Source organism: Ambystoma mexicanum, chromosome 14 (genome assembly GCF_040938575.1).
Source record: "Ambystoma mexicanum isolate Mex_15411 chromosome 14, UKY_AmexF1_1, whole genome shotgun sequence".
Classification (NCBI taxonomy): Eukaryota; Metazoa; Chordata; class Amphibia; order Caudata; family Ambystomatidae; genus Ambystoma; species Ambystoma mexicanum.
Window position 1 is genome coordinate 356,441,234 of NC_090940.1, and position 26,311 is coordinate 356,467,544.

Sequence of the window (26,311 nt, forward strand, 5' to 3'; positions counted from 1 at the left end):
TGTTGTGATTCTGGGTGAAGAGTTTGGGAGGTACCTGAGGGAGTTAACAACATTTGCAAGAATGATATCGCATCAGGTTACATCACAAGTGCACCAACAGGCTGCAGCGCACCCAAGCAACAAAAAAAACTCCTGCAACCACCACTCTATCCATGAGAAAAGGTGTACATCTGTCACACTCACCTGTGTCTCTGCAGGAGCGATGGACGAGCCTCCCTTGACCCTGAGTCTTCACTACCCCTGTTTCAACCGGAAGAATACCTTGATCTTTAGTAGGATGTGCACTCCATCCTGCATTTGCAGGGGCGCGATTCACTCATGTGATTGGTGCCAATGTCTGTAGGCTGAGTTCAGATGCCAAACGCTGTTGCATGCCTTCACAGAGAGGCCGAGAGTTCAAGGCGTCAGTTTCTTCACTGGCTAGAAAGTCCTTCCCACAAGTGAACGTTATGCAGAGAATGTTGAGTGTCCAAAATTGTCTGTATTGTCTTTGCCGGTATTTTTGTGGGTGAGTAGCGCTGCGTGTAGAAGCTAGCTTCTGGTAGGTGTGTGCAGCGCCTTGAATTCGAGCGCACCTGGTAATGTCTCTCCCTTTCCCTTGCAGGAGAAATGATGTGGTATTATCCCTCGAGTCCGGTTCAGCGCTACTGGATACTTGGTGGTTAGGTAAGTTTGCACGGAGGCTTTTGGTAAGTATGCACCGCATAGAGAGAGAGAGCGCAGTGAAATAAGAGTCTGCATTATTCAAGCAAGTACAATTAATAATGTCGCTTCTTTCTTACAGGGGTTTGTGCGCTCGTGCAACTAACCTGGATTCCAGCATAGCCGGAAGATTTGGTGAGTATGCGCAGCGTTACTGATGTGCTTGTGTTAACGCTGTTCTTCTTTGTTCTTACAGCAGCCGGTGTAAAAGTCCTCTCTTGACTGGAGGTAGCTCCGGCGTGGAGTAAGAACCAGGTAAGCAGAAGTAAGATGACCCGGAGCAGGTTAGCAGAAGCAGGATGATCCGGAGCAGGTAAGCAGAAGCAGGATGATCCGGAGCAGGTAAGCAGAAACAGGATTATCCGGAGCAGGTAAGCAGATGCTGGCTAATCCAGAGCATGGCAAGTGTGTTGCTCATACAGCTCACAGTAAGCAACACGAAGCACTGGAAGAATCTTGGGTGTGGCTTATATAGACAGCCACACCCAAACACTAGAGAGCTCATGAGTTATCATGCACTTCCTGTTTGGCAACAGGAAGTGGTAACCAGGAAGTTACTACAAATACTAGGAAGGAATGAAAGGAGGGATTGTTTATGGGTTCTTTGTGTGCCTATGCCAGGCCTGCCAAGCCTCCACCGAGCTTGCCCCAACTACCTGCCTGATACCCATGACAGTCTTCCCCCTCAAGACCCCTCCCAATGGTGTGTATGAGTGCTTTGGCTTCTCAGGATGTTCCCGATGGGGCATGCATGTGCGTGCTGGGTTCTCATGATCTTTCCTGGGGTCCATACCCCTTCCAGTCAATCAAATAATACAGGGTCTTTCATACTTGTTTGGAATCTAATATGTTCTTTACTTCATATTCTGGTGCTTCTTCACCCACTTGTATGGGTGTGGGGGGTGTGGAAGCTCAGGTTCCTGGGTGTGCTGGTTTTAATAGTGACATGTGAAATACGGGATGTAAATGCATATGTTGAAGTAACACCAGTCTCATGGCTGCTGGATTAATTACTTTTTCTATTTTATACGGGCCGATGTATCTAGGCTGAAATTTCTTGGGACCCTTTAAAGCAATGTGTCTAGTTGCCAGCCAGAGTCTCCCACTTGATAATCTGGGGCTTTTCGATGATGGCGATCAGCCTTTCTTTTCTGTGTTTCTTTGGCTTGCTGTAGGTTCCTGCTGGCTTCTCTGGCTGCTTTCATGATTCTGGCATGTAGATTCTTTACTGCAGGCATTTCAATTTTTTCTGGCGGATCGTAGACCGATGTTCTGGGATTTCAACCATATATAGTAAAGAAGGGTGTTGCTTGGGTTGATGACTGTGTTGAGTTGTTGTAGGCATACTCTGCCATCCATAGAATTTATGTCCAGCTTTAGCTTGTTTGGTGTAATAGACAGTGCAAATAATGTTCCATGGTCTGGTTCATGCGCTCGGTTTGGCCGTGCGTTTGAGGGTGGTGACTAGAAGACAGACAGACTTCTACACTTGCCAGGGCACAACATTTTTTCCAAAAACGAGATACACATTGGCTGCCTCTGTCAGAAACAATTATGGTAGGGAATCCATGTAACTTGACGATTCGGTCTAGAACAACCTGAGCCAGGGTGTGAGCTGAGGGAATACCCTTTAGAGCTATCAAATGAGCCATTTTGGAGAAGAGGTCCACTACTACGAGGATGGTATTATAACCTGAGTTGGGAGGTAGATCAGTGACGAAGTCCATTGATACTGTGTGCCAGGGCACTGGCGGAATGGTGATTGGCTGAAGGAGGCCGGCTGGTTTTTGCCTGGATGTTTTGTATTGTGCACACACCTCACAGGTGCCTATGTAGGTGGCAATATCTTTTCGCCAAGTTGGCCACCAATAAGATTTGCTTACTTTCTTCATGGTTTTGGCTATACCCGGGTGGGCTTCTAACAGCGAGTCGTGGTAGTCTGATATGATTGCTTGTTCCAGATCCTTAGTTGGAACGTAGAGGCGGTTTTGGTAGTATGGTAGTTTGTCTTGAATGGTGAACTGATCTCCCTTCTTCAGACTGATTTTATTTTATTGTTTCCTGCAGAGTATTTAACAGAGATGGGCCAATGCAGAGGCTGAGAATGTTATGGCGGGGTATGATCTCCATCGGGTTAGGGGCATTGTAGACTTCCTCTACTGTGCCAATGCGAGATAACGCATTCACTTTCCCGTTCTTAACTCCGGAGCGATAGGTGATTACAAAGTGGTATTCCATTAAGGATAGGGCCCAACTGAGCTGCCTAGAAGACTGAGCTTTTGCTGAGCGTAAGTATTGCAAGTTCCGATGATCTGTTATTATTGTGATGTTGTGTTTTGCTCCTAGTAAGTAATGTCACCATTCACACAGTGTGCTTTTGATTGCTAGGAGTTCTTTCTCAGAAATTGCATAGTTTAATTCTGCTGGGGAAAATGTCCTTGACCAAAAGGCAATGGGGTGAAGGCATCCAGTTTCAGGATTTTGTTGAGACAATACGGCCCCCATGGCAATGCTTGAAGCGTCCGTTTCCACGATGTACGGTAAATCGGGCTGTGGGTGTTGCAGAATCGGGGCTAAGGTGAATTTTTCCTTGAGATCTCGGAAAGCTTTTCCCCATTGGTTTCCATTCAAACTATCCGTGTTTGCACAGCAAGGACATTATTGGATGTACAATATGTGAGAATCCTAGTATAAAGCGTTGATAAAAGTTTCCAAACCCTAGGAAACTCTGTACTCCCTTTACAGACGTGGGTGAGGACTGTGAGGATTGCCTCCACTTTTCTATTGTCCATCTTGATCCCCTGTGGTGTCAGTACATATCCCAGAAACTCCACCTCAGTGACGCGAAACAAGCATTTTTCTAGCTTTGCATACAGTTGGTTTTCACGCAGTTTGCGGAGTACAGCTTGCACGTGGGTTTCGTGCTCTTGGGGAGTGGTGGAGTAGATCAGAATGTCATTGATGTAGACGACTGCGCAGGCATCGAGGAGTTCCCGTAACACATCATTCATAAAATGCTGGAACGCAGCTGGGGCATTGCAAAGCCCAAAGGGCATGACCTGGTATTGTCAGGAAAGGAAGCAAGCGATGGATATGGCAGGGGAAATGTGCACAAAATACACAGTAAACAACCTTGAATATAACAACGTGCATTCAATACCCAAGACTCGTGTATACCACTATATGAAAAGGAATGTAGGGTAAGCACTTAGAACCTCCTTATGACTGAAAGGAAAGTCGGCAAACTCCTTACCCACTATGCTATTACAGATACTGACAGCGCTAAGCCCACGTAAAGGGCAAGCAGGGACAGAATCTGTAAACTGACACTCTAGACGGTACTGAATAAAGAATTTGGAAACAGTACTCAGAAGGACCGGAATGACCACATGAATGCCAGTACTCACGAAGACCGGAAAGACCACTTGGATGTCCGTATTCACGAGGACCGGAAAGACCACTCAAAAGTCAGTACTAACCCACAACCCTGTAAATCAAACAAGAACCCAGAAGGCAGTAAAGGCAAAGAGTGAGGATAACTAAATACCTAAACCCAAGTCAAGGGGCAAGAAGGAATAGTACAGTGTGGAAAACAAAAGATAATCACACAGGAGCTAGTTACAACAGCTTCCCACACCTAATAATAAAATAGGAAATAAATGTAAAAGTGTAAAGGAAAACATGGCATGGATCCCAATAGAAGGCAAGGATCAGGAGCAGTGAAAACGATATCAAAAGGGAAACCTTCCCACCCATCCAAGGTGAAAAGGCAGGAAACTAAACCTGTAAAGGAAAGATTAATGCAACAAGTCTTTCAGTAGCAAAGGACAATTTCTAGGAAACAGTGAACACAGGCAATTGGGCTACAGCAAAAAGGAAAGCTCAGAGAAAGGCTGCCTGCAGACAGAGAAAGGGAGAAAGGGATTTCCAAAAGGCAGAAATCAATTAGGCATACAAATACGGATTCCAGGACAAGGAACAAGAAACACTAACTAGAAACCGGGCACAGGAACTAGGAACCAGGAACAAGGGACCAGTCAAGACAGGAACGCTGCAACAATGACCAGCGCGGGACTGAAGCAGACTGAGGCTTTTAAAGCTGCTTAACGAGCACACCCCTCAGGCGTGTCGCCTGCTGCACCTGCAGCCACAGGTGTTGCCTCTCCTCCACCCAGCCTTGTCCTGCAAGGGAGGAGGTGAGGCAGTGAGCCAGGCATTCTGGGAAGCATAGTCATTTGATTAAAGTAGCAGTAGCATGCTGGCTGCCAAAAACCTGGAATGGATCCGGAAGGGAAGTAATTTGGGAAATAAGGTTTTAGCGCTCCCAATTCATCAGGACACAGTAGCATAGGGTTCGGAGGAAATGTCCAGTAGGGAAGAAACCCCAAAACATGCCCCCAAGTGGCGGGAACAGGAGCGAAGGGAGCGAGCCGTGACAGGTATTCATATAAGCCATAGTGGGTAAGGAACGCAGTCTTCCACTTGTCCCCTTTCTTCATGCGTACCAGGTGATATGCGCCGCTTAAGTCTAGCTTGGTGAAAATCTTCACTTGTCTCACCTGGTCTATGAGTACTGGTATCAGAGGTAACAGGTACTTATTTTTTCTGGTGACTTGGTTTAGGGCCCAGTAATCAATACACATTCTTAAGTCCCCCTCTTTCTTCAGTACGAAGAAGAGTGGGGAGGAGGCTGGTGACTTAGATGGTCTAATGAAGCCATTGCCCAGGTATGGATCCAAGAAGGTCCGTAGATGAGTGTTTTCTTCCTGGGTTAATGCATAAATGTGGCTGCACGACACTTGTGCCCCTGGTTGCAGGTCGATCTGGCAGTCGTAAACTCGATGTGGTGGTAGTGTATTAGCTTGCTCCTTCGCAAACACATCCTGGAACTCCTGGTATTCCTCTGGTAAAGTGCCACCAAGCCTTAACCTCCTATCTTTTCCTGTGAAGCTAACAATGGGCTTCCTTTAATCCTGTTGATGTCGTAACAAGAGGCGCATTCCATGGAAAAGAGTAAGGTTTGAGCTCGCCAATCTATCTTTGGGTTGTGCGTCTCTAGCCACGGTATCCCAAGAATCAGCTGGAATTGGGGTGCAGCGATACGGTCGAATCTAATACTTTCTCTGTGGCCATCTTGGCAGATTAAGGTGATGGTGGAAGTATACTGTGTTACTGGTCCCAACACACGCTTTCTGCGGTGTCCTTACGGTGGAATGCTAATCCCAAGGTCTTTGCAGTGTTTATGTCCAGGTAGTTCCCAATAGCCCCACTGTCTCTGAAAGCCTTGGGGGCATGCATTCGGGTGGACTGTGAAGGGTCTACCAACACTACAGGAATACAATGTGAGATCTGAGTGCTCTGTTCCTGGCTCGACAGACCGACCTCTACATCTGCCGGGCGTTGGAGTTTTCCGCTAACACACCTGTGTCTTCCCCTATGTTATCTAGTACCCCCATTGTCTTCCGTGGGGGTTTAATCATGCAGTTCCAGAGGAAGTGACCAGATTTGCCGCAATATAAGCAAAGTTTTTCCTGACGCCTCCCTTCTCTCTCCGCCTTGGTGAGTGGTCCCCTGAGAACACCCAATTGCATGGGCTCTGAGTGTATTTCTGAGGCCTGTCGATGGGACGCTTCCTTTGGTCGGACATACACTGGTCTATGCTCTGATATGGTTCGGTCGGCCTTGCGATCCTGTAACCGGTAGTCTAGTTGCATAGTTAGGTCGATATATTCACTGCAATCTTTGGGAGGATTAACTACTTGCGCCAAGACATCTTTTAATTCTCCTCTCAGTCCTCAATAAAATAACGTTATTCGTTTCTCCTCTGGCCAACCTGATTTGGCTATTAAGCGAATGAATGTGGCAACATATGAGATTATATCCTGACCACTCTGTCGCAGAGAGAGAAGCTCATCATCCAGGGCCTGACCTCAAATCTGATGGGCAAATAGTTTTTTCCAGTTCACGCTGAAAACCTGAATCATTTCACAGTAAAGGGTCATCCCTAAGCACTAACGGGACAGACCAGTCCGCCGCATGCCCTCCTAAATAGGAGAGGACAAAAGCTACTTTAGCTTGGTCGTTCAGAAAGGTGTCTGGTTTGCATATGAAATGTAGCCGGCATTGATTCATGAACGCTCCAAATTTCTTGGGATACCCAGAGAAGCGTTCCGGGGGTGCTAAAGGGATGTTGCCTGGAAGTAATACCTGAACGGGTGTGGCTACAGGTGCCAAAGTAGGCTGCCCCTGTGGAACTCCACCTGGTAGGGGTGCTAGACCAGCTTGGGTCTGTAGGAGCTGTCTTGCCGAATCATCTGTTTTGTACCTGTTGACTACCAGTTTGCGCCTTAAGGCATTTGTCTCTGAGCGGGCTGCATGCACCTCGGCCTGTAGTTCACCTAACAATAGGGAAAGCTGGTCTACCTCAGAGGTTTCCATTGCTCGAACAGAGGTATTGAGGATGGCTTTGTGTTCTGTCACACTCACCTGTGTCTCTGCAGGAGCGATGGACGAGCCTCCCTTGACCCCAAGTCTTCACTTCCCCTGTTTCACGCGGAGGAATACCTTGATCTTTAGTAGGGTGTGCACTCCATCTTGCATTTGCAGGGGCATGAATCACTCATGTGATTTGTGCCAATGTCTGTAGGCTGAGTTCCGATGCCAAACGCTGTTTTATGCCTTCACAGCGAGGCCGAGAGTTCAAGGTGCCAGTTTCTTCACTGGCTAAAAAGTCCTTCCCACAAGTGAACGTTATGCAGAGAATGTTGAGTGTCCAAAATTGTCTGTATTGTCTTTGCTGGTATTTTTGTGGGTGAATAGCGCTGCGTGTAGAAGCTAGCTGCTGGTAGGTTTGCACAGCGCCTTCAATTCGAGTGCGCCTGGTAATGTCTCTCCCTTTCCCTTGCAGGAGAAATGATGTGGTATTAGCCCTCAAGTCTGGGTTCAGCGCTACTGGAGACTTGGTGGTTAGGTAAGTTTGCACAGAGGCTTTTGGTAAGTATGCACCGCGTAAAGAGAGAGAGCGCAGTGAAATAAGTGTCTGCGTTATTGGAGTGAGCGCAATGAATAATGTCTTTTCTTTCTTACAGGGGTTTGTGCGCTCGTGCAATTAACCTGGATTCCAGCGTCACAGGAAGATTCAGTGAGTATGCGCAGTGTTACTGATGTGCGCGTGTTAATGCTGTTCTTCTTTGTTCTTACAGGTGCCGGTGTAGAAGTTCCCTCTAGACCGGAGATAGCTGCGGCGTGGAATAAGAACCAGGTAAGCTGAAGCTGAATGGTCCAGAGCGGGTAAGCAGAAGTAGGATGATCCGGAGCAGGTAAGTAGAAGCAGGATGATCCAGAGCAGGTAAGTAAAGCAGGATGATCCGGAGCAGGTAAGCAGAAACAGGATTATCCGGAGCAGGTAAGCAGATGCTGGCTGATCCAGAGCACGGCAAGTGTGTTGCTGATACAGCTCACAGTAAGCAACACAAAGCACTGGAAGAATCTTGGGTGTGGCTTATATAGCCAGCCACACCCAAACACTATAGAGCTCATGAGCTATCATGCACTTCCTGTTTGGCAACAGGAAGTGGTAACCAGGAATTTACTACAAACACTAGGAAGGAATGAAAGGAGGGATTTGTTATGGGTTCTTTGTGTGCCTATGCCAGGCCTGCCAAGCCTCCACTCAGCGTGCCCCAACTACCTGCCTAATACCTAAGACAACATCCACACCTACAACAGGAAGTGGTGGAATCCCAAATTCTCAGGCCCACATGAAGTGATTTATTCAACCCCCACCGCTGAGTAAATAAGATGACTGTGATTTTGGATACACCTTTCTGACATTCACAGCAATAATAGAACCAATTCCAATCTGGAACACAAAGAGGACACTGAGGAAAAAACAAGCATTCAAAATTAAATGGAAAATATGAGCAAGGGTGCGGATGCAAAGTACCCTTTTGGCCGAACAAGAGCAGAACTGTCCTGGCAAATCTTAGAAGCATGAATATGGAAAAGCAGAAGAACTAAACAATGCATTATAGGAATTTTCTGTTTGTCTTTCTTTCTTTCTTTCTTTCTTTCTTTCTTTCTTTCTTTCTTTCTTTCTTTCTTTCTTTCTTTCTTTCTTTCTTTCTTTCTTTCTTTCTTTCTTTCTCTCTTTCTTTCTTTCTTTCTTCTAAGATTATGACTATGGATGTTGGGACTAGAGGAAGGTATGGAACTAATGAAGTTAATGTATCATGAACCAGTAGAGATGGCATGACCAGACAGGGATGTTCAGATGCAAGACAGTATATATACTAATATTGGAGGAGAATGTCACCATTAGAGGTGCAATGTTTAGCACACCTGGTTCTATGCAAAGCACAATGGCAATTCCAGGGACACACGGTTCAGGTAACACTGGAAAGAGTGGATAAGGCCACCTGTGAATGGAAGATGGGACAAAAGTATATAAAATGCACACCAAAACCGCAGATGCAAATAGAGGGAGAACATTTTTAGTACAACAAATGGGTGAAGTGGCGAGCTGTGTTCAAAGCAGAAGCATTGCCAAAGTATCCAGAACTCTCATGTAAAAAAGATTGACACGTTTGCAACATCATGAACAACTTGATAAGGCACAGAAACACACTTGATATTCATTCTGTTTCAGAGGCAAAGAAACAACACCAACAGCCAGAACAAGAATTGTCAGTGAACAGTGTCATGCCAGCCTTACAGGATGGAACTGCATCTCTCATGGTCCTGTTTTGGCAATGTGGGGATAAGGCCTACTTCCTCCTATCCGTATCCTGGAACGTTATCCATTCACCAGTGCTGCTAATTCCTAAAAAAAACACCTCACTGTCCCTACACAATGTCCCAAGCCAGCACCAGTACCCTTCAGCCTGTTATGAAGGAAAAGGTCAGTGACTTTGTCTTGCGGAAAGAGAGGCAATTTTTTCTCCCAAGAAGTAGAAAATGCCCTACAGGAAGTAGCCGTTCAACACAGTCTCTTTTCAAGAACTCAAATGTTTTGGTTAATCATATTTACTTCCCAGTATACAACCAGCCACTAATGCCATGTGGCTTCAGATAGTGCACTGGAACATTGTCCAGATAGCAAATGTAACTGAGCATAGCCCAATGATGTGTGGGAAGAGCTTAGGGCAATCAGAATAATGACATTACAAAATAGATTTTGATTGGCTGTCCTCACATCCATGGAAGGGGGGGTTTGTAAAAAAGATTGGCGCCACATGTTGCACATATGTGACACCTAACAATATGAACAATGGCTCATTAAGGACTGCAATACAAGCACTTCATAATTTGCAAACTGGTATGGAGAAGGAAGGTGGGATTGACAGAGAATAAGACCGGTTAGCTGAATTGTTTTCATGGATGCCCCCCTGGTTAACAGTGACATGTAACTTGCTCTCCCATGTCCTGGTCCTCATGATATTGATTTACTGCACATATCAAATAATAGTGGCCTGCTATCTGTCCCCTGGTAATTAAACAAGAGTGCTTACATTAAGAACAGGTAATGACACTTGGCATTTCACACATTAAAGCTTCCAGTCAGATAAATGGGTTACATGAACAATCCAAAAATGGTAAGGATTGATCATCTAATTGGCCCCCGAGGCACACTTTGGTCACCATCCCCAGATCCAGAAAACAACATTGAATGTTATGTAGATCCCACAAGAGGTGAAGATTGCAACTTCCTAGGATGTAGTCCTTGGAATTATGCAAAGGGGAAGGGAATTTTAGAAACATAAACCAGTATGGGTACCAAAAGATATAAATAATTGGGCAAGGGAGCAAGATTTGAGAGATATGGAATTAACGGGGGAGATTGTTAGAGAAGTAACACAGGGGGGGATGTTGGGATGCAGTTCCAATGCTCCAAATGTGAGACTACGTACAAATTAAGAAAGTGGATGGAAAAGAAGGAGTGGATGGAACAGAAGGAGTGGATGGAACATATGGAGTGGATTTAACAGAAAGAGTGGATAGAATAGAAGGAGTGGATGGAACAGATGGAGTGGATAGAACTGATGGAGTTGATCGAAAAATTGGAGTGAATAGACTGCTGCATAAGGATTTAAATGGGGTTGAAACTATGTCAAAACTATGGGCCTCGTTACATGATTGGTGGTATCCTGGTTGTAAATCCACCAGGATACCACCAAATGGAATGACTGTTACCGCCACTTGCTCTGCTGGATTTACCAGCAATTTGCAATTGGCGGTAAGTGGTATTAATCCCCATTCTATGGAGTCACATAGGACTCAACAGAGGTTTCGCCGGTATTACCAACAACAGTATTACTGGTGGTGGTAATACTGGAATTTTTTGGTGGTGTGGTGCCAGAATTACCAGCAGCTCGGAGCTGCAGGTATATCCGGTCACCACACCATGAGACTTGTTGTTTGCTGGTGCAGTAACCTGCTGGTAAACAGTATTACTGTATGTATTACATTTTTGTTATTCTTGTAAACTTGTGCACTTATTTTTGTCCCTCTGATTGATTTTTACTTGTTGCAGGTTTTGGGCCTTCCTAGCACCCCATTTATTTTCTCATAGAGCAGAAGTCAACATTTTGTTCCAGCGCATAGGCAAAACCACTGGACGAAATTGGACAGGTATGAAGCAACTTGGGCACAAAGCATTGATTCGATTTCCGGGGTGGGTCCGGGGTTATTCCGTCCACTAGATGTTGAAATGTTTGACGGAGAAGGGGGTGCCCACTTCTCCTGAAATTATAGCTATATCTCCCATGATGCTTTGCAACAGAGTGGCTTTTCAGAAATGAAAAATGTGTCTTTGTTCGATTCAAGAGATGTATGTGGACATTTTCTAAATATTTGCGTATATTTGAAAACAGAAAGTTGAAAAAATGCCTTTAGGAAGAGGAAAAACAACAAAATGGCACGAGGCTAGAGTGGGGAGGCGAAAGTGGACACCATGTGAAATTGGGGAGTTGGGGAGGGGTGGCTGGGAACCAGGTTCAGAGCTCAAACGATTTAGTATATTCAGGGTTATTATTTGCATATTCAGGGTTATGGCAGAAAGCAGTATCGGGAGCTATGTTGCATCACACATATAATAAATGCAAATATTATTGTTATTCATGTTTAGTCCTTCTTTGATATCAAGTTGCAGCTACCCCATCACATGATGTACCATCCTTGAGGAGTATAAATATCCCTCCCATCGTGTTGTCATTATTGCTCATTTGTCCATACTGAACATAAACAGTTTATACAGCCAGATGTGTCTGAAAGACTTTGACACGAGTTTCTGCAAGATAGCACCTTTTCTTATGTGGATGCTCGAAAGTCCAATATGAAAAACAACCATTACCTTACTTCAACTGGAGAAAACACATTATAACGTCAAACTGTCCACAGAAATAAATATATATATATATATATATTTTATTATTATTTTCATTTAGTTTATACAAACTTCTGAAAAAAAAGAAAAGAAAACCTTATCTTACATCATCTTAAAGAGGCAGAGAAGAGGATAACAACAGTGACACGAAGCACTCAACGGAGAAACACAAAGGGGGTCAAAACAATTATCTCAGTGACCGGCTGTATGCAAAAACCATCCCAGTTCTAATCAGCCTAACAGTTTTTAGATGGTTCTCATACTTTTAAGGTTTCCTCTGGGCGGTGTCCATTGATTTCATTTCTCCACTTGCTTGCTTATCGACTGCTCTGCCTCTCAGGTAGTTTCCATACCTTGGGTTAGGCTCACCGGATCTCGAATAGTCAGCTTCCGTTCAAGTGCTTGCAGAAAATCTGTCAAACCGTAGACATCTTTTTCTCTTGGATTGGCAAATTTAAGCCACATCTCTTCTGCAGATAAGGTGTCATATTGGTTGACTACTTGGCCCAAGTGCAAAGTTCTCAGGTCCTTTAGGCTGGGGCAAAACAACGTAAGATGTTTTATGGTTTCAGGATTTTGGTTACAGAATCAACAATTGTCTGTCTCATTTGTTCTTCGGAATCCCAGGGTTAAGCTTCTTTTAGTGTCAAACAAATTAAGTCTGAATTTTAGAAGCATCCTTCCGTGCCTGGCATTAGCTGTTTTCAGCAAGTATTGCATAATAGAGACAAAGAAATCCAATAAAATAAGATGAAGGGGGTTTTCTAAGGACATTTTTACATTCCACAACTCTTTTCTGAAAATTAAACTTGAAAAGTGGGGGGGTATACCAATGAGGAACCAAAAGTGCCCTGCAAAGGAGGGCAGGCTGTTGCAATCCTGAACATGTTTTGGGGTGTGTATGGAATAACTCCTGACTATTACGGAGTTGAAGTGTTATTCATTTTTGAAGGCTTGGTGCACATTACTTGGAAAACGTTATAGTCGAAGACTACATATGCACATTATGTCTGTCAAATTCCATTTCCGAAAATGTGTGGCGTATTGTACACCATCCTTTTTGCTATGATATATATATACAAAATAATGATAATATATAGGCCTGCATTAATCATCCACTCGAAGTGACCACAGATGCCTACCTAAAATCGCAACTTTACACTCATTTCTTTTTCATGTATTTGTTGCCATTATTCGTTTAATATCATCCTAGTGCTCTTTAAAGTGACCTTTAAAATATAAGCTCCGGGAGGAAAGTATTTTTATTGTGTTCTTGCTCGAGTGATTTCATACAGCTGAGCACATTTCTCTATTTCCACTTCTTACGGAGGGATATTAATTCATTTAGAACATTCCTCTGTGAAATACGAGCAGGCCTTCGAAAGGGTTACAGAGAACTCGCTTAATATTACACATCAGTTATTAAAATATTACTTGTCATTAAAGTGTGTTTTTGTTCTCATAGGAACAGAGACGAAAGTCAATGCTGCTTCCTACCACCTGCATTAGTCTGATAAAGCGTCAAACGCAAGCGATCCAGGAACAAATTTCAGCTAGAGCTTTCTCATCAAGCTCTTCAATGCTTTGCCTATTCTGTCCTGACCGGATGTATGTAGAACGTTTGCTTCAATAGAAATGTATTGCATTCGTTTTCTGGCACACAACTGCACAAGTGAGGTGTTAAAAAAAAACAATGAAAAGTAGAACACAAACAATGTACAGAGAATGTAGATTGAGCAGCAATGCCATATTTATATTTTCATTTAAAAAAATGTTAAGGTGCTGGTTGACTGGGAATGTCTACAGGTTGGCGCACGAAAATATATGCACCACCATTTTGAAAATGTTTTGCAATGATGCGCAGTTGTCACAACCAACAATGGGACATGAACCTAGTTTGCGTGAGCTGGTTACAATTCTAGAGCTGCACTGACTGCTCTACTTATAAATATGGAAGAGTCTTAGATCGGCTGTCTCCCGATTATTGATTGGTAAGTTTAGTGAGAAGGGTTTTTTCATAGCTGCTGCGCTCTTGATCGATCTGTTTGACCTACTGTTTCCCATCAGCCACAAAACTCAAACATGAAGCTGATAACCATTTCAAAATGAAACCGAGAACAGTATGATCTCCATTTCCCAATGAACAACATGTCACAACCTAAACTCTCAGTGACTGTAATGGTTCCATCTAACCACATCTGCCCTACTACCAGATGCACTCCCATGACCCCTATCCCTCGCCCCCCCGCCCGATACAATGAAAAACCTAGGCTGCACTATGGACTCAGACCTGACCCTCTCCCATCAGATCACAACATGTCAAAATGCTGTCACTAACACCTCAAACTTCTCTTACACATTTTCCCCTACCTCTCCTACCTGAACCGACTTTCCGCAGTTATCTCTATTGTGATGTCAAGACTGGGCTATGCCAACTCCCTATAACTAGGATCCCCGGCATACCAACTCAACAAACTCCAAAGAGCCCAAAACACTGCTGCAAAACTGCTCCTTGCCCTGGGTCAAAGAGACCACATCTCACCAGTTCTCTGAACCCTCCATTGACTCCCAGTTGGACGAAGGGCCACCTTCAAGACCCTATGCATCACTCACCGAGCAGTGCAAAAGACTGGCCCATTATACCAACAAGAAAATATAAAACCCTATTTCCCATCCCTCACCCTAAGATCAAGCACTGCCCCCCTTGAATGATTCCAACCTCTAACTCTGTTCAGATCAGAGGATCTGCCTTCTCAACCTTGGCCCCATCTCTGTGGAACTCAGTTCCCCCTCATATTCAACACACCCAAGACTATATGACGTTGGGCAAAGCTCTAAAAACATGATTCTTTCTGTAATACCAGCCATGACCTTCTGAAGCGATTGAACCCTAGCAACCCGATGACTAATGCTCAATGAGATCCCGAACATGTGATCACTGAACGTGCCTATTAGTTTGCTGCTAAGCAACTGCATGCCTGAAATGCAGAAGATCAAAACTCCATGCAAACACTCTCCTCCCATTTCACTATGCTTACTCTATACTCTACACCATCACTTAATTAGAGTGCAGCTACACCCCTCGATGAATTCAACCTAGCTGCTCATATACAAACATTACCCCATGAACACCTGATCATTCTAATAAAATGCACATATATCCCACGTCAAACCAGACTAGATGCACACATAAGCGTCCTAGAGGCCTAACAAAGCCAGAACCCAGTCTTGGTGTCCACCCGCCAGACTGCACACATTGTACCAACATCATTAACACACCACCTACTGCTAAAATGCAGCTGCCATCAGGCAATTACATCGGCTGCACACATAACTGGTGCATCCAAGCACTCTATGACACCCTACTCTCAACTGTTTGGACTACGTTCCCCGAGGGCGTTCAACCTACCAGCGCTTTTAGGTCATACCAATGATATATAGAGCGCTATACACATGCCAAATAACATAACATAACATAATATTAAACTCCAAGAACAGGAGCCTTCATCAATCCCACATCTCTTCTTCACACAACTAACTTGCCCACCCCTCCATCTACTAGCATTTCCACATTGTACAGACCACTCCTCAGGCAGCCTACAAATATCAATTTAACATTCAGACAGGAAATCTGCAGGGGAGAGGAAGCGAGAAGGCAGAAGCAAAGAGGAAGGTCTTGAGGTGCTTCCAGAACCGGAGATGGTTCTCCTCAAGTTTTCAGAGAGGCAGGGAGGCTGTTCCAGGGGGAAGCCCCAGCCGAAGTTAGAGATCTTCCACAAACTTGTTGCTTGGAGAAGCGACTGACTCTGAGGGAGTTGGAGGTGGAGGAGTGAAGAGCTTGAGTAGGAAGGAATTTACGAAGAGAGAGTTGTAGGTTTTGAGGACCCAGGCCTTTGAAGGCCTTGTGGACAATGCAGAGGGTCTTGAACTTAAACCTTGCAGCCGCTGGGAGCCAATGCAGAGATTTCAGTGCTGGAGAGATACGATCCCCGGGCTTGGGGCCAAGAACAAGTCTTGCAGTCCTGTTCTGGGTGAGTTGCAGAGAGCGGAGAGTAGACGCAGGCAGATTTAGAAAGAGGCTTTTGCAGTAGTCTAGCCTATAGGCAACCAGAGCTCTAGAGACAGTGAGCTTCTGGGGGAAGGAGAGGAAAGGAAGAATACCTCTGAGGAGGTGAAGTTGGTAGTTTGACTTCCTAGAGACATCAGAGATGTAAAGAGAAAAGTGTGGAGTCGAAGATGACCCAGAAGTTCTTAGCCTCACAGGTGGGAGCAGGAAGAGGGCCAAGGGAGGCCGGCGAGAGAGTGACAGGAAAGGAGGGTGCAGGTGTGCCAATGAGGAGAATTTCCGTCTTACTGGCACTAAGGCAAAGATCGTTGGCAGCACACCACTCCTGGATAGCAGACAGACAGTCAGAGATGAGAGAAGGAGAAGAGGTGGCAAAAGGGAGCCTGAAGACGGGCTGAGTGTCATCCGCATAGCACAGAAAGTTGGAGCAGAGAGCGGTAATGCGGTGGGCGAGGGATGCCAGGTATTGATTGAACAGCCACAGAGAGAGGTTAGACCCCTGGAGAACACCACAGGTAGAGAGTGGGATAGAGGAAAGGAAGGACCCAAGTTGGACCTGGGAGCGTCGATCAGAGAGGAATGAGGGCAGCCAGGACAGGGCCTGATCGGTGATACCCAGTTTATCACAGAGACGAGTGAGCAGGATGGCATGTTTGACCGTGTCAAAGGCAGAAGAGAGATCAAGTAAGATGAAGACAGAGGGGAGATTAGAGTCAAGTTTAGAGAGCAGGTATTCACGGATGTTCAGGTGAGCAGTTTCCATGCATCTGGCTGCTCTGAAGCCAGACTGATGGCCATGGAGAAAACCAACAGATTCAGTGTGAAGATTAAGCTGGGAGATGGCCAGCTTTTCCAGGATTTTGCCCAGGAAGGAGAGATGGAGATAGGGCGATATTTAGCTGGGTGGGAGGGGTCGGCAGAGGTTTTCTTGAGAAGATTGTGCACAAGACAGTGCTTTAGGGCAGAAGGTAAGGCTCCAGTGGTGAATAAGTGGTTGCAGAAGCCAGCTAGGGTAGGAGCAAAGGTTTCAATGTGGTCCTTGATGGTTTTGGAAGAACAGGGAAGAACCTGTTTTGGTGATACTTTCATAGACCAAACATTGTAATGGGGGAACAGAGGAAAAGAAGAGAAAGAGGGAGGAGAGGTGGCCACAGGGGGGGGCGGTGATAGAAGAGGGAGTAGAGGGAGGAGGAGGACAGGATGTCCTGGTTTTAGAGATTAAATGAGAAGCAGGGGATGTGCAGAGGGTCTGGGGGGACAGGAGAGGGAGAGACTGTAGCAGGATTGGCCAGCTCCTTGCAGATTTTAAAGAGTTCAGCCGAGTTGTTAGATGCCGCAGAGACATGGGCTTTGATGTGGGCTCTCTTCTTAGTGCGGAGAGAGAGCCGGTATTGCCTTTGGAACAGGTGGCAGGCCAGTTTTTCAGAGGATGCGCAAGAAGCTAGCCATTTCCTCTCAGCCACCCTGCACTTGCGTTTAAGGGTGACGAGGTCAGAATCATACCAGGTGTTGCACTTGGCTTTGGGCTTCAAGTGGATCCTCATGACAGGGGCAAGAACATCAAGAGTATCAGAGATATAATAGTGGAGCATGGAAAGGGCTATGTCAGGATGTGTGTCAGACAGAGGAGGAGGGGAGAGAAAGTAGAGGGGAAAGCCTCAACTGAAATACGCTTCATGAGTCGGATGACCGAGAAGGTTGCTGGCAGTGCTGGAGTTGGCTTGGCCTGAGCGGTAGAGAGGGAGGGATGGGAGGAAAGGAGAAAGTGGTTGCTCCAGGAGAGAGGAATGATGATGGAGATAGAGAGTGAGAGGTCTGAGGAGATTAGAACATCCAGAGTGTGCACTGCGGAGTGAGTCAGGCCAGAGGGGAGAATAGAAAGAGAGAGAGAGTCGCAGAGGACATGAAATAGTCCAGAGGAGGGATAGGAAGCATCCGGGTGGATGTTAAAGTCAACAAGAATGAGGAGTTGAGTGGTTGAGGCCAGGAGGGAGTAGGAGAGTTCTGCCCACTCAGATAGGAAGGAGGTGATATGACCAGGTGGCCAATAGATAGTAGCCACAGTAAGAGAGTGGCCAGGAGAGAGAGAGAGAGCCTGCAGATAATGAATACGAAAGAGGAGTCCACTCCAGCAAGATCAAGGCTACACCCCCTCCAGAATGGTTGGATCTGGGCATGGAGAGGATCTTATAGCCATTAGGGAGAGAGCTTGCTGTGAACCATGTCTCGTGAGACAGAGGACATCGAGATCAAGTTCTTCCAGGAGGCGGCAGATGTCAGAGGAGTGTTTGACAGCTGAGTGAGAGTGGCAATATGGAGAAGGTTGCCAACCTTGAAAACTTCTGGGGAGGGGTACAAATCAGAGGTATGCCCTGTGGAGGTGTAGAAGGAGCCCGAGGAGGGCAGAAGAGGAAGCAGGAGAGGGCAAGGTAGCCAAGGAGGAGGCGAGCGGGAGGCAAGGAAGCTGAAGAAGGGAGAGAAGGGACAGCAGGAGAAGAAATGAAATTTAAAAGGCATGGGAAGCGTCTATCAAAGAGGAGAAGGTTGGCCTGAGGGCCTTGAACCAAGATGGTGCCATTCAGGTAAACATTGATGATAACCTTAGAGGAGTGGAAGGGGGCCAGGAGGGCCTCCCACCGGGTGCCACCATTAATGGGAGAAGAAGAGAAAGGCGAGAGCACAGAGACCATATGAAGAGTCCATAGCCCTGGCGAGGGAATGACACAGAGGATGTCGGTGAGAGTTTGTCTAGAGTAAGCACTGGTATAGGTATCAGCGATACGGAGGCCTGGGCTAGAGACCTGGATACCCTTTTTTAACTTCTTCCTACCAGACTTAGTGAGGAGAGGTGGAGAGTCAATAGAGAAGCAGTTTGAAAAGATAGGAGAAACATAGAGCACCATCAAGTAGGTGCGGGAAGAGGAGAGAGGAAGAGGGGTGGAGGGGAAAGTTGGGGAGGGAGACACTAGAGGAGGATACATGGAAGGGTGCAAGCAGATGAGACAGAAAAGGACAAGACAATAGTGGACGATTGACTAAGTAGACAAGATCTCAGATGGAAGAGCAGGCAGAAAACAAGGCAGTCCGGTAAGCAAATCAGGCTACCAGGGCATCAGGAACAGAGCAGTCATTAAAAAGAGAACCTAGAGGAGGGTGCAGCACAGCAGAACACAGAACATTTTACAAAAGAAAAAAGCAGTCCACAAATGTAAACCTAGAAGAAGGAAGAATGCAGCAGAACACAAAGCAATACAATGCAAAACGGGGGAGTCAACGAGGAAGAGCAAAGGGAGTGCGTGTGTGTAGGAGGCTGGAGAAGTGAGGCACGAGGCACACATTATAGGGAGTTGCGAGGGACCACGCGGTCAGGGATGTGCGATGCACATGAACCTCACACACATGATGCGGTGCGAGAACAGAACTTCAACAAGTGCACAATTTACAGTGCCATGGAGCATCTGTCCTCAACCCAGCACTGGAGAAGTTGGTGTTGCCTGATGATGGTGGGTGTGGCCTGTGGTGATAGAGGGAGTAAACACATGTTGATGCATGCTTACCTGCTGTCTGAACAGGAGTTCGGGCCCTGGATCCTCCTGGACCAACAGGTCCAAACAGGAATTGCCGTTTTCTTCGTCTGCACTTCGCTTCGGACGCCAGGGCGAGAAACACCCTTGATCTAAGAGTTAAGAGCAGAAAAGAAGAGGCAGGGCTAAGAATGTGGATGGTGCTTAGGTCAGGTGACCTAGATCCACTTGCACCTGCTCCCTATCTGCAAAGGAAAAGGGGCTGGAGGGCTCCTTAAATAGGGAAAAAGAGTGGCAAACAGGAAGATACGAGGTGGGCAGAGCTTAGGCCAGGTGAGGCTGGAGGGCTCCTTTAAGTAGGAAAAAGAGCGGTAACCAGGAAGGCGGCAGGTAGGCAGGGCTTATGGCAGGAGACCTAGATCCACTTGCATCTGCTCCCCATCTGCAAAGGAAAAGAGGCTGGAGGGCTCTTTTAAGTAGGAAAAAGAGCAGCAACCGGGAAGGCACCAGGTGGGTGGGGCTTATGGCAGGAGACCTAGATGCATTTGCATCTGCTCCCCATCTGCAAAGGAAAAGAGGCTGGGGTGCTCCTTAAATAGGGAAAACGAGCGCCAACCAGGAAGGCACCAGGTGGGTGGGGCTTAGGCCAGGTTGGGCTGGAGGGCTCCTTTAAGTAGAGAAAACGAGCGTGAACCAGGAGGAAACAGGTGGGCGGGGCTTATGCCAGATGACCTATATCCACTTGTACCTGCTCCCCATCTGCAAAGGAAAAGAGGCTAGAGGCGTCCTTAAATTGGGAAATTGAGCAAAAACCAGGAAGGCACCAGGTCGGTGGGGCGTAGGCCAGGTGAAGCTGGAGGGCTCCTTTAAGTAGGGAAAAAGAGCGGCAACCAGGAAGGCACCAGGTGGGCGGTGCTTAGACCAGGTGAACAAACATCCACTTGCACTTGCTCCCCATCTGCAAAGGAAAAGAGGCTGGAGGGCTCCTTAAATAGGGAAAAAGAGCGGCAACTAGGAAGGCACCAGGTGGGCAGGATTAGGCCAGTGCAGTGTCACAGAGAAATCCTTTACATTCCTCCTAAGGTTTAAATACCTTTTCTTGTTTGATCTACTGTTCCCAAGAATAGTAAAGTGAAATTGACTTTACTTACCTTTTCTCTTTGTAGGTCCAGCACACACTATCTTATGTGGAGTGCTGGGGGGTTACTTAGTAGCCCCTTTTCCTACCTACTCATGTAACATTTTTTTTATGTTACCCTCAATACTTCAAATGGCTGGTGGCAGTGGTTTAATTTTGCTACCATTGTGCTTTTCTACCGCAGGCTGAATGCTCATCTGCTGTATAGCACCCATGGGTGACCATTTTGTCAAAATGGCTACAGTCTTCTTTTTTTCACCATTTTCTGTTTGTGAGGTCTTTCTTGTGGTTTACTATGAGTGACAAGCCAGGTTTGAGCCCTTTGTTCATTTTGCCTTTGGTGGGCTTCAGTACTGAAACCCGCCTCTGACTCCAGTGAGTCTGGAAGGGCAGGAACTGAGGGAGGTTCCTGAAACTCCCCTGTCCTTTGTCTTTAGGATTGCCTGGCTGGCTATTCATTCAGGACAACCACCCTGTTTGAGTGACAGCTGGGCTGTGCATGAATGGGAGAAACCTGTTTAAAAGGTGAGGGTTTTGGAACTGAAGACATAGTCGACCACTGGGAAGATCAGCCCAACAAGGAAACCATGAACAAAATTTGCTGCATCCTCCTGGACCTTTGGATTGCTCAGTGAAGCCCTGATGCTGTGATTAACTTATTTTTCTGATCGACAATAGAAGCTCCGGAAGGGATGACTTCTTCCCTTGGATTAATAGGACCAACTAACCCTGAGGCAAACTCCACTGGATCATCTTCCCCGACTGGCTGTACTTCTTTGCTGCTACAGAAATCCTTCGTCAATTGCAACATCTGTAAACTGGCCAGAAGTTCCAGGAGTCTCCCCAGGACGCTCCAGAAGCAGGACGACCAGAGGTTGAGTCCCTTCACTAGAGTGCATGACTCAAAGAGTGAAGGAAGCCAAACCTGTGTCTAAGATCAACAGTGGTGCTGTTTACCGAGCACTGAAACCGCGATGTGCTGTAGACCTGCAAAAAGCCTGTAGCTGCCACTGACCTGCGAATTGCTGCTGCAGGAGTCCTCCAGATGTCCGCCCTCTTGTCCCCAAGACTGAGGCTCTGGAACCCAGGATCTGCGTCACTGCAACCTGACAGATGCCAACTGGACCACTCTTCTTCTAACCAAAGGAAATGTTCTGACATGGGGTACTTACCACAGTGTCTTTAGCTTTGCTCTTCTCGGTTGAGACTTGCAATAGCTACTTTGCTAAGAGTTGATTTCAGCTCTACCCTGCACAAGTGTAACAGCTTGTGACCCTACAGTGATTTTTTATCAACAAACTCTCTAACTTTGTGCAAGACTTTGCTATCTAAGAAGTGCCACAGCTCCATAGACTGTGCTCCACTTCAATGTGGCTGTCCTGGCTCCCTGTAGACTCTTCTCGTCCATTTCACTTTGATATTTACTGTCCCTCAGAGGTGATAACTTGGTTTTTAACTATTATTGCTGAGAATGTTTTTTGTCTAGACTTCATTGGAAGGTTTAAGTGCTCATGTGCTCTGAGAACCTGTTTAACCTTTTTCCTTCCCTTAACCTTTCCTTTCTACCATCCACAGAATCTACAAGTGTACTAGTGATATATATATGCCATTACTGTCCTGGTTAGTGAAGTCACCTCAGAGTGTAGGAAGTGTGTAAAAAGCATCTTAAAGAGTATCTACTAGCTTTGTGTTGATTCTGGAAAAGTATTTTAAAGTATATTTAGTTGTTCCATACATTGCCCTTTTTAATGAATGCTTATTACAAACTGCTGATGAATAAATAAATAAATATAACTGCACACCTTGAGTATACGCGTTACTTGGCTACTTGTATTTGTGGATTTAATTGCTACAGCTCTACAGTTTACACCTCTTGATATAAGCCTGCCTTCTCAGTCGCACTACCACCTTGTGTAGTACAGGCCTATACCAAAAGATGGGTTACTTAATACCAAGAGGACAAGGGTTGTGTAGTCTCCCACCGGGTTACTACATCAATTCCTGCCTAACACACTGCAACCTCTTCCTCTTTTTTTGAAGGATGGAACACAATGAGGATGCCAACATGGCAGGGGGGCACAAAGCAATGCCACTTTATGTAACATTACATTACTCAGCCCTATCTATGTACAGAAGATGTCAAATGAATTGACCTCAGAGCGACTCTCCACAGGTTGTCTGATCCTGTCTGCATATTCTCTATTAAATGGCAGCATATCATGGAGGAATACTGAGTAGGTGAACATAGCCTATTGGTTTGCGCAGTCCCATTGTTTCATGTAAAACACTTGTGGGGGTTCTATCTGCAGACCTGCACTCGTAGAGGCGCTGCATAAATTAATAAAGGAGATACATTTTGCTTAGGTTTTAACCTGCACCTACCAGGCATGTTAAAAGATCAAGGGAACCTACTGCTTTCCGAATCTATCAGAAACATAACTTTTTGGAGTTAATATGTAAACTTTTACCAGAAACAAAAATTCTCCTTTTCTTGATGTTTTCCAATTTTGCTCTACACCATTCACCATTTGTACATGTTGTCTAAGTAATTGATAATATTAGTGTAGTGCTTGATTAAAATCAAAGAATATCAGCATATTGTATAAATCTAGAGTTGGAAAAGCAATCAGCCTCCTCATGTTACCTTAAGTTAATCTCCCATACACTATAACTTCAATAATTCATATCGGGACTTCCTCTCGCGTTCAGATTTATCATCAATCTTCTACCATCCCAGCTGCTCGTTTGCATTTGCTTGCAATGCTAAGATCTATCTGCTTAATGGAAAAGTTCACCCACGTGTTTAATTCGAATAATAATAATGGAGCCGCATCACACCACATATTGCTGCATTAAACTATTTTTACACAGCATAACTTCCATTTGGAACGATTGATATCGGTGAACGCCACATGTTCCCGACTGCCACCTTGTGATAATGTAATCTCTAGCACCATCAATCATCAACCTAAGTCAGGTGCCGTGGAGTCCAAAAATCATAGAACACTCCCCTGCGCGTGACTTCAGCTGCTGTATCCACAAAAAAAAACCCTGGGCATGACAGTGCATGACAGAGCTAAACGCATTAACCACACATTTACCTAATCATGTATTTCCACACATAATGGAGTACTCACTCATATCAGCACATTTATTTGGTTCCCTTGCTTCTCACTAATAAACAATGTTCACTATTAGCATAAGCCGAATGAATTAATATATCTATATAGTTTGTAGTCAAATTTAAATTGTGAAATACATCGATCATAGCAGATCAAAAGGTTCAACATTCTATTGCTATACTTTACTTTTGTTCAACAGCTGTGAGTACATATGTCAAATTATTTGCCTTTATTGTATTATGCTTCACTTTATTCTTTGTCCTCCATGAGAATTCCCTCCAAAAGCATTTAGGAATTCACAATTGTTCTCCAGCATGGTGTCTGGCAAAACAGTTTCACTTTAAAACTGTATTTTTCTTCTAAACCAAATACTGTCTTCTGGGCCATACTGCCCCATCCAGTGACAGTCCTGTCCCTAAGCCCCACTAAGTCTGGCAGCTATCTTCAGCTTTTTACTGCACACTTCAGTGTTTGGAGTCCTCGATTTGCTCTCCGAGCTATTTTGTACTTTTTTCCATTTTTTTCCAAGAAAAGTTCTATTTGTGTGCTCCTATCTTCATTATGGGTCAACAGGGATACATTGTTGGTGAAAGTTGAGCGCCCCTCAATGGTGATTGTTCGTTGAAGATTCTAGAAGGCCATCTTGGCCTGCTTTGCGGACTCCAACCATGTGAGGCAAACATCTAAAGTGGCTATACTCCCTGCATCCAGACCACAAAGAGAATGGGTGCGAGATATGTCTGGGCTTCTCGAAGGAGATGAAGAAATACTACAGATATAGCAGGCTTGGCTTAAATCGAGCAAGGCCTCTGGCCAGTGCTCCGAGCAGGGCCATGCCTCATCCAGGACCGGTCAGTCTGAGGAGCGTTCTCGCTCAGGGAGGAGGCCGGAGTCCTTGGAGGACACCCCAGCCATGAGGGTCCAAGACAAGGCCAAGAACAGCAAGACCGATTATGTCGGGTTTGGAGCTGATGCGGGTCTGGGGTCGGATAGACCCTGATCGCCGTCCACCTCCTCAGCCAGCCTACCATTGGGTTCCTGATCAAAGAGGAAGTTCTCCACCCGGCCAAGTTACGGGAGAAATCTGAGAAAAAAAGGCCGGAGGAAGAGAAGAAGGCCTCACAGGCTAATCAGGCGCAGCTGAAGATGCTGTCGACCGCTTCGGTGACATCCTCTGAGGGGACCACTGCAGTGGGTGGTACTGACCCGATGAGGGTGGTCTCTACAGTGCACAGAGTATCCCTGACTCCCAGGTGCAAAACGGCCACCAAGGAAGCAGCGAAAACTGCAGGCACCCCTGGGGGGAGGCACTGGTTCTGGTCCCGGTACACAGCCCTCAGGAGGTTAAAGGGGGGGTGAGGAGGCCCCAAAGCAGCCCTCCAATGTTTACATTCAGTCAATGGACATCTCCTCAACATACGACGACGACCAAGCATCCGTCCCCACAGTCCGATAAGTGGGTGGCGGCACAGGGACATATCCATGGACATCCTGTCAACTCTCCACACCTTAGTGACAGAATTCCAACTGGCACCTGTTGTTCCGCAAGCCCATGACCACCTTCCACGCAAGAAGAGGAATCATAACCCGATGCCGCCGCATTAGCCTCCTCCACCAAGCCAAGACCCAACACCACCAGCAGATCCGGATACCCACACGGACACTTGTAAGGAGATGGCCACAGAAACCGACAAGGAGGTGGACTTCGTCCCAGCAGACGGCGTATCGCGGCATGAGGATGCCCTCATTGAGGCTCCACATCAGACAAGGTAGGATGACTCCACTTGATGATCTCCAAGACCTCCAAGATATTCCAGCTGATGCCAGAGGAAACCAAAAAGGAGGGCATCCTATATCAGCGACGAGAGTACAAGAGGAAGACGATCATGGCTTTACCATTTTTGGTTGATATTTGGGAGAAAGGCCTGTCCCTCATGAAGAAACAATGCATGGATCCAACTAAATGGGACATGTTGGAGAAGAAATTCTGGGTGCCAGACTCTGCACCCAAGTGTTTGAGGTCACAACCGTTGCCGGACTCAGTAGTCTCGGCTGCCAAAAGAAAACATTCAGCCAACCCAGCACCAACATCATCAGCCCCTCTGGACAATAAGGCAAAGAAGATGGACGCCACAGGGAAGAGACTCATTTACATGGCTGCATCTACAATCAAATTGACTAATGCTCTGGCTATATTGTCCAGATATGACCAGGAGCTTTGATATATGCTGGGCCCTATTCTGGAATTCCTTCCTGACAAAAAGAAAGCCTTCCAGGAAGGGGAGGTAGCATCAGACCATGCCATTACGGTGGCACTAGACATCACCGATTCGGGCTTCCAGCAGATGGGAAACAGTGGGCCTCATTATGAGTCTG

At 46.0% G+C, this 26,311-nt stretch overlaps 1 long non-coding RNA gene across 1 annotated transcript in view; it reads left to right on the plus strand.

The window, feature by feature from the left end:
- Positions 1–26,311, plus strand: part of LOC138526789 (uncharacterized) — a 498,216-nt gene that overhangs the window by 367,785 nt on the left and 104,120 nt on the right. The window contains exon 3 of the long non-coding RNA XR_011283731.1: positions 11,234–11,331. This is a non-coding gene — a long non-coding RNA (uncharacterized lncRNA). The remainder of the gene's footprint in view (positions 1–11,233; positions 11,332–26,311) is intronic.